The following is a 9923-nucleotide window of genomic DNA, read 5'->3' as shown; positions in this document are numbered from 1 at the left end:
GGGACTCTGCCTTTATATGGATCGGCATTGCATCAGCCTGAAGTCGGGTGGAAGGGGTCATGGAGGAAGGGTGGGAGGCGCAGGGGGAGGAGCTTCCATCCGAGGAGGCGGGTTTACGCACGATGACGTGGGTTTGTGTACAAACACTGCACAATGACCCAGAGTCTCCCCCATGGAAACACACACACACACACACACACACACACACACAGGTCTCCCATAGGACAATTTCATAACCTTAGGATGGAAAATCTTTAACGGAATGTCATAGTAATATTACAGGGATATCGCAGAAGAAGGCCATCATTACATTCCAGACACTGTAATTTCCTAAAGCAACGTTGTTATAATGTTCTCAATCCCTCTGTGATTTTAAGAATATTCTGCATCCTTATTATAATTAAAACCATTATAGCAATCTTACTGGATCACAGAATTATATGAAGACTTGTATGAAGTCAGTACAGAGAACCACAAAGTATAAAGATCTTTAAGAATACCAGAACATGCCCAGACAAAGAGAGAAGCAAAGGGCCGACACAGGGCTTCAAACCCTGGACCTTGTTGCTCTGCGGCAACTGGGCTATCGGGCCACTGTGCCATTATGCAACCAAACAAAAGAACCAAATGACTTAAATAAGATTCATTCATCCACATTAATGCAGGCTATTTAGAGTTTCCAGTTCACTTACAGAGGGAAAACAAAGTAGGAAACCATCACACGTAGAGGGAAAACAGAAATCCATACGCTACATGCATGCATACATGGAAACTCTGGCCCAACCACAGCGACACAAGACTACCGAAACTACGCACCTTTGACGTACTTCAACAAGGGTTAATTGATCACTTTTGAGCCTCGCATAGAAATGTCTAACTCTGATGTAACCAGGGTCGTAGTTAGGGTTTAGAAAATACAGAGGTCCCTGAAGTGGCGCTAATATAATCACAATGATGTCATTCATTCACGTGGCCTATCTTCCACTACTACAACCTGCATGATTTGGTGGGTTTGGAGGCAATTCCTGGGAATGGCGTTCACCAAAGCTCTGTTCAAACACACACACACACCTGCTCTCCAATTATGGGGTAGGATAGAATAACCCATTTTTCTCTATACTTTAAAATAAATTTTAATCATATTCAGGAAATGATTGTTATGACTTTTGTTGTTCATAGCTTTCATAGTTTCATAGACTTTTCGAGTGGACGGAAAAGTAGCTGGAAAGCTGTCAGTCCAGTTAGGAGTGTGACTGGAGCTTCAAAGCAGACCTCCCTCTCTAACACTGTCATGTGACGGCGGCCATCTTAGTCCTCATTCAAAACAGTTGACCCTCCCAGCCAGATCAGTGTGTGAATAATTGCTGTGTGTCTGTGGGAGTGAAAGTTTCCACGGCTCCAGTTTCCACATTATTAGTAGTAATCGCAGTGACAAACCGCACCAGCTGTTAACTATCTAGCTGATTAATAGAGGGACCTTTAACCTCAAATAGCTGAGACTAAGTTTCTGATGCAATAACTTCAGGCGTTGCAACAAGATACTAGAAAGATAGATAGATAGATAGATAGATAGATAGATAGATAGATAGATAGATAGATAGATAGATAGATAGATAGATGACTATATTTTTTAAAGTTAATGATCCTGTCGTGGCAGGCGTAAACCAAACACGTGTGAATATAAGCAAAGACGTCTCCTCCCTGTGGACGTGTGATCTAATTAGGGAAGAGACAGAACAAGGAGGTGCAGTTACTCACACACGCTCAGTTAATAAACTAATAATAGGTCAGTCTTGAGAACTTCTTTTCTATCGCTGCATTCATTCACACACACATAAACACATATGCGCATGCACACGCACATAAACACATATGCACACGCTCGCGCACACGCACACACACACACACACACATTCCTCCAGCAGTCACACATGAGTAACTTGTGTGTGGCTCTGTGTATGTGCCATTGTTTGGGGCTTTATGTCCCGACCCTGCAGTTCTAAGAAGGATCAGGAAACTGGAGCGAGGGTAGGGATAGGGTCGGGGTGGAGGTGAGGGGGGGTCAATGTGGCCCTAACACCGGGGCCATGTCAGGACCTGGGGCCATGTCAGGACCCGGGGCCAGACATGTGAGTGAGGGTAGGGTAAACATATGGGTATGGGTACGAGCTCTTGTCCCTGTGGTCAAACTTGTGAAGACTGAAATTTTGTTGCACACGCCTTTGTTAAAAACAATATACAGCGTTGATCGAGTTTGTGCTTTCGCCATCATCAGGGGGCGTCTTTGTTGTAGGTTCTTTTCATATGTAAATATAAAACAATCAAGTATCTGTGAAAGTGCTACACGATGACCACAACCTGAAACTGACGCAGTCTGTAGTTATACCTTCTTCCTGTTTGTTTAACCAACAAGATACTCTTGTCCGCCTTCTGCTGAAACATTTCCCTTCAATTCGAAACCTTCTTACTTTGTGAAGCCAAGCCAAACTAAAGCAGCAAGTGCAACACGTGTGACTACTGAATCCGACCAAGCAGACTTCAGGTTTGAAATGGCTTGCATCTATGTAATCCTCAACGACACTGCCTGCACCTGATCACCCTGATCCCTTTCACCTCCTTGGCCGGCGGCCATTTGCCCACTGATTAGATAAATACCTCTCAGGACATCACGTTCACCCATGCCAGCCTCCCACCAAGCACCAGGCACCCCCCCTGCTGTGGCCTGGCCAGATCGCTAACACCGCCGATCCTCTCCTACCGGTCTACACTTATTAACTTTTCATTTTCCCCGAGTTTAGAAAGGGGATTTTCTTGCTCTTCAACCTCTCTCACGCCGTACCCACTGTGAAAATTCTCGGAACAGATACCTCTAAGGAGGATCTTTATTACAATGTAGACGGGCGATTCCAAGGAGCAGATCTCATGTTTGTACAGGTTTAATAGGAAAATAAAGGTGGTTGGGTTTTCCCCCTTTTGGCCTTAGGTGTGAACTAAATGGGAATGCGTGGAGCTCCAGGGGTCAAACAGTGCGAGGGGTAAATGGGTTTGTACCATCATGGGAGAAGAGCTTAGGATGAGACAGACTGACCACAAATGAATTAGTGAGAGACAGATGGACTCCCAGCTCATTGGAGAGGTTCTTTTACTTGAATGAGAATTAAAACTTTTGCCATATTTGGGATGTTGACATTGTTCTCCTCTCTGACCTCATTCGCACCTCACATCACAGATAACTCGCTTTCCGGTTAAATTCTTTCTTTTGTGTGCATGTTTGCACACCCAGGCATACGTGTGTGCTTACATTTGTCTGTGTGTGTGTGCACACCAATGCATGAGCGTCATGTGTGCACGTGTGTGTGACGTAGAATCTGTGGAACTGTGTTAATGTAGCCGCCATTTGACTCCAGAGACACAATAGAGGTTTGGTGGCCATCAGACTGAAAAACAAACACGTCACCAAAAAGGAAATTAGTTATCTTTTGGAACCCTTGTCATCTCTCTCTCTCTCACACACACACACACACACACACACACACACACACACACACACACACACACACACTCACACACACACACATACATACATACACGTCGTTGATCCTGATCGGATGTGATGCCTGCGACAGGATTAGAGTCGCTGGGCAAACATTCCTTAGCTAAACAAGAACTGCTAACAGTGGGAAAACCGGAAAACTATACCTTGAATCAGTCTGAACAAATAACAACAAGATGTTTCTCAAGAACAATTTAAGTTTCCATATACACTGACATTTAACATTCCAGGTGCAGCGACTTATTTATGACAAATATGTCACATTACAGATTCAGGCGTCCATCGTTTCTATGTAAAGTCCCTGCTTGACTTGTTTAAGGTGCTGGAGTGGTTGTTGAAGGAAGGGTTTGGTTAAACACTGGACAGGTTGCACAGGTAACACAGGGCTCAAACACGCAAACTCATTCACACTCCTGGTCCTGGTAGAGGCAATAACCTGTTGATTCCATTGTTTACAGATGGAGCCTCATGTGGAGCACTGGTGGGGACTTGGAGGAGGTATGGCGCTCTAATGAGTGATATCTGATTACAATCTGGATCTGGTGTTGGACTGCATCCCAATTGCAATACATTCTTGATCATTTAAATGCAGATTGCTATTGAGAGTTGAGGCTTAACAGTTACATCATTTAGTGTTTTAGTCTCTTATTAAGTTAATGAGTTCACTTTACTTGTCAATGCCTCAATTAGGATCACAAAATAATTTCTGTTTTACTATAAAAACCAATGTTGCAGAAGCTGCCTTGCTAGCTTCTCTGCAGCAAAACAAAAAGAAGTTTTGAGTTGATCCCCGGGATAAAATCTCTGCTTTCTACATGAGTTATTAATTTCAGCTTCCCAATGTCCCGATGTGCCGGAGCATCCCTTGATTCGCCTGCATTACCTAAGTAATCCTCTTAGTGGTGGGAAAGTGGTTTAGCGGGCGCATTCTTTATGACAGGAGCACAAATGGGGGGATCACGTTAGCCTTAGGGGCCCCGGGGAGGGGAGGGGAGGCTGCTTGTCTCGCTTTCCAAAAACTTTCCACCCAGGACGGCCCTCTGTCGGTCCCTGTGAACCTGCTGACTCCCTGTTGGACTCAGCCAGACTGTCCTGTGTGGGTTTGCTGTAAAAGCGAAACGTGTCAGAGGTCAGCTTTAATACACAAAACCTCTATGTGTCCTGAGCTGCCCTGAAAGCTTCACATCTATTGGTCCTTGACTTCAGATGTGGAACAGATCTAGATTTACCTGCGTACACACCTAAGTTAGACACACCCACATAGTGTGACGCTAATGGATGAATGTTTGGCCACCATCTGTGTTTCCATGTTTGTTTTGAAGCACTAGTAGTTCTTTTGTTGTAGTTCCTTTGCACCCAGTCAGCGTCCAACACAAAGCTGTCTTACTTGAATCTTATTTAACTCTGACCTGTTGCACGTAATGTGTCTGAAAACAATTTTTGTTTTTTAGGACACATTTAGATGCATTTGTAAGAACATTATAAGAGAACCCTGTCTGTCCTCAGTAGAGCTTCGTATCAGTTTCACTTCATGTGGCTCAGTGGGTGCGACTTCCTATGTGTGAGTGTGTGAGTGTGTATGTGTATGTGTGTGTGTGTGCGTAATTGAAATGAGTACAAAGGTCATTAGGTTCACTATGTGGAGTGAAGTTAGAGCAGCGGTGTGGCACGGGAATTGGTGGAGTCACGTGAACTGCGAGGATTAAGAAGAAATGTGGACACACACACACACACACACACAATACACTGAAAATACAAAGTCAGATGTTACGAAGTTCCTGAAAAGCCACTTCTGCGGAAAAGGTGGCAAGTCTCACTCACACAACAATGCTGTAGTGCAAATAAAGAGCATGATGGGCAATGAGACATTTTGATGCCTGTATCTTGTGTTTTGGAGATGAATTCTTCCCATAGCTGCAGGATGAATCACACTCTGGTCAACACAAGATAAACTGAGTTCCTGTCTAGCCTGTGCGCCTCTCTCCATCTCCGAATGCCTCCGTATGGTCATGGCTGTACAACACAGGAAGTGCTGTGATTGCCATCGGTGTTGCCTGTCAGCGGGGAGGTGAAGAGGACACGTACAGGCCCTGGATGCCGGGAAGGAGGCGGAGTTACAAAGGCAAGTGTTGTTGGAAAACATTCTTACATGGCGGCAGAAACAATGTTGCGGAATGTTATAATTCAGTGAATACTTACGACCCTTTTTGTGTTTTGGCTTCCATGATGTCAGTCTTCTGTGTTCCTACAACATTTCAATGACTATTTTATGTCTCAGGTCAACCTATTGAAAATGATTTGTCTTCAGAGCACATTCTTCTTCCTCAGCACACTTTCAATCCAATTCAATCAGCACTGCTAATTCAAGCTAGCTTTAATTAACCTTACTCAAATTGATTGCATGCCTTGCATTGAACTATGACCCTTTTAGTCTCTCTTACAGGTTATTGCTTAAGATGGGTTTCATCTTGGCTACAAATGTCACTTCCTTGGAAATCCTAAGATTAGAACTTCCTCTTTTTTTAGCAAGAACTGCGATGATATAGTGGAAATAAAGGGGAGGGATAGTCAAACAGTCACATACTATTCTAGGAAAATTATTACAGTAAAATATACTAGTCTACTAGTCTATCTATTCAATTCTATACTGATGCAGTTTTGACGAATGGAATCTATTCTTGGAAATGACTTTCTAACTGTGGCAAGTCAACACAGTTTGTTGTGCGTGTGTGTTACTGCGAGTGCAGGCATTTGTCAGTGTAGTGTGACATGGTACGTACAGTATGATCGATTGGTTTCTAGTGTGTACGCTAACCTGAAACCCTTTCATCCACGTTATACCGACCCATTCAGAGAAGAGGAAATATGCACACTGGACACAAGTATGATGACATGTTACATAACGCTTTTCAAAGTTTGGTGTTTGACTTAAAGATGATATATTGTGTTATTTTCTGTAATTCTTTTAGTGTGTATGTTTCAGTAACATGTTTACATCAATATGTAACATATTTGGAAGTATGCCGTGTACAATACGTGTTAAATAGTTTGTTTTCACTCAGTGTGCACAGTCCCAATGAAGTTTGAATCATAAAATATTTTGATTACTGCTCAAGGTTTGTTTTTTTTCTACCTTCAAGCAATCGCTCATTCATTCTTACATTCAAATTCCTGTTGCTGTACACACGAGTACTGAATGTGCTTGTATGTGCGTTGCCAAATATTTCCCCACCGCAGCCTTCACAGAAAACATCCATTTGTTATGTAATATCTGCACGATCCTGATTTCAGACAGGTACCAATACTCTAATGCATCGGTGCCACATGACCCATCTGACATTTGTGTGAAATTCTGTAGACATCACGGAATCCACAAGCTGATGCCTCCTTGTCAAACCACCAGACTCCACGAATGACAGCGACACAACAGCGATGTTGATTCCTTCAATCAAAACACTCAAATGCATGGAGGATTGAAAACAGAATGACTTCTTCTCCTACAAAGTAACTGTTTGTAGTCATCTTTTATTGGTGATGAACTGGCAGTTGGACCTATGAGCAAAGATACAAACTATTGGAGAAAGATTCCAATAGATGCTGTCATATTAGCAAAACATTGTTGAAGAAATCTAAAAGCTTTTTGGTTGTGGCTGTTCGCGTTGTTGAATCACTCCAAAAGCTCACAAACCAGCGAGCCAAAGCATCGATTGTGAGCACAGTTGTTTTGTCTCTGGAGGAGTGAGAAAGTAAAGCCGGCGAGCAGGTGTTGAGGGGCGGCGGTCTGTGGCGGTTATGTAACATACGGAACGTCCAGGTTGGGAATCTGGCAGGCCTACGAAGACCTAGAACTGAACTGCCTCTCTTCGCCCCCTTGCCATCTACTGTACATTTGTCAACAGCGATGACATTTATGTTACCATCAGCCATCATGATGAGGAGTAACATTAGCTGGCTCTCTTTATTGACAAAGTCAGTGAATAATGTATTTGTCTTCAGCTCCTCCCTATGAATCATGGAATTGCTGATGTGGTACCTTGCTCTCACTTCTCCTTCTGTGCTGCCGGTGCCTCAGCAAGTGTTGATCACTTCCTCTGTTGCCTTTATCTGCGTTGTGTTAATATTTCTGGTTCAGAATACCAAGAATTTACAAACATAATGTTGACCCCGGGGTCTGACCCTGCCTGCCTGCTAGGACTGTGAGTAGACGTGTTTGCATTTGATCATTTCCTGGACAAAACGCATCAAGGTGTTGTTTCTTGGTTTCTATGAGAACCTGTACTGCTTAAGACTCAGAAGGCGTTCACACAGCAGGTAAAATCTTAATGCAAATGGCTTTAGATATTCCTCTGTGTACTTAACCCAACAAATCAGTCAAGAGAATGGCATTTTAATGCTTTTTACCCCCAGTTTGAACCCCTTTGACCATTCCATCATACTTTAAGCATTTAATTAGTGCTATGTCCTGGTATGCAACATGTACAGCACAGTATTTGCATTCATAACAACAATAGATGAGCTTCTCCTTCCACTACAAATGGTTTTATTGCCGTTCAGTAGACATCCTGTTCTGAGCTTGCCAGTGCTGCTCTGGTTGGCTGGCATCCCATCTAGGTGCCTCATCGTGTTTGTCTGGTGTATTGATTTATTATCTCATACGTACAATTGTCTTCGTTCATTGCAGGTGGTTGGTGTTTCCAAAGTTGCTAGGAGAGGCCCATTTTCAAAATGGCCAGGTGACATTTTCTTCTTAAATAGGTGTTGGGTGGTGTCAGGTATGTTCTTGGACTCAAGCCTGTTATGTCTCTCCAATGTGCTCTTCTGTTTCCTGGTCCTGTTCCTTGTGTCGCTGGGCAAACATTCCTTAGCTCCTCCTTGTGTCCTCTCTTATTGTTGCATGAATTGTTAAAGAGTATCTTGCTTTACTAACTCCAAATGGCAGCATAAATAAGCCTGAGCTCTTACTTACTGTCCCACAGGGTATTATGCTTTAACCAGGATGTGTACATCCTTCAAAACAAGGTTTGGAAAGGGCTTGGATTAGAGATAAAGTGCTTGAAACGGTTTGAAACGAAATTGTAATTGAATTATTTCAATTGTAAATCGCTACCTGGTTGAATAGTTGGCTATTTATGTGAAGAAATAAAACCGTGACTGCATCACCGGTGCAGGATCCGATGTGCGCCATCTTGTTGATCAGTGAGGGGGGAAACATGGCAGGAGGTCGCGGGGTCAATGGGCGTTGGCTAGAAGATGAGAAATAAAAGTTATACCTGAAACAAGGAGCTAATCAACAAGTTCCTGTGACCAGATAGGAAACATCGTCACTGATGGTGCTCTTGACAGAACCATGCCACATCCTCTTCGACAAAAAAATGTGGAAGAGTGCAATAACAGGTTTTGAACAAATGTCTTAGCCGTGTACACACGGTGTGTTATTGTGTTTCCGATAATGTACATGAATAAAACAATGAATGCAACATAAAGCCTCATCATTCCACAGAATATTCAGCCACACAGTGCAGACGGCAGGAGTTATTTGGTTAGGTCAACAACATTTACACTGTCATAGATTTAATTTATTTTTTGCTATTCATTTTTATTGAAGCAAACATTTTACATGACATTGCGCATACAATTATAGGATATTTTGGAGGTAATTTGCCTACAGAAAGAGAGGGAAAAGGAGAGGGACAGATACAGAGAAAGAAGGTTGTATAATTATTACTATTGTTGTTGTTTAACTTCGTAGACCCTGAGGTAAATAGGCAATATGAGGTACAAGTAGATTGAGATTGAAACAGCAGGAAGCCACGGCCGCTGGAGGTTGTGAGAACATGGCACAGTAGTGTGGACGCAGAGTCCAGGATGGCATCAGTGATGTTGATGTGATGATCTCATAGGGTAAATACAGTTTTTACAGGATGATGTCAAACAGCAATGTAGGCTAGTACAAATCGCATCATAGGTTGTGATAGCGATAAAGAGAGAAGCAGAAAAAAAAACAAAGAGAGGACATCCCACCCAGAGACCCAACCCAACCCCGATGTCACACAACCATGCATCCATACAACCCCGTCCTGGCCCGCCTGGGATGTAAAATAAAAAACTAATATAAAAAGGAACTGTTCGGTGTTCAGACCAGTGACTTTGTTTTCAGTCACTGGTCTGGCATAGCGTGTATATCTGTGAATCATAATTTATGGTCATGGTCAACCTGCAGCTGTATAACAAGTAGGACTGGTTTTCCTCTTAGGTTCTCATTCGGGAATAAATATTTGTTGGCATTCTGACGCTGGCTCTGCACCAGTATCTCCCAACTTGCAAGCACATGGGAATGCAAGCAAGGGAGTCCCACAAATACTTATTCAAC

This window comes from Genypterus blacodes, unplaced genomic scaffold, assembly GCF_046128005.1.
Source record: "Genypterus blacodes isolate CSIRO-AG114 ecotype Tasmania unplaced genomic scaffold, CSIRO-AGI_Gbla_v1 ptg000007l_1, whole genome shotgun sequence".
Lineage (NCBI taxonomy): Eukaryota > Metazoa > Chordata > Actinopteri > Ophidiiformes > Ophidiidae > Genypterus > Genypterus blacodes.
This window is presented reverse-complemented; position numbering follows the sequence as displayed.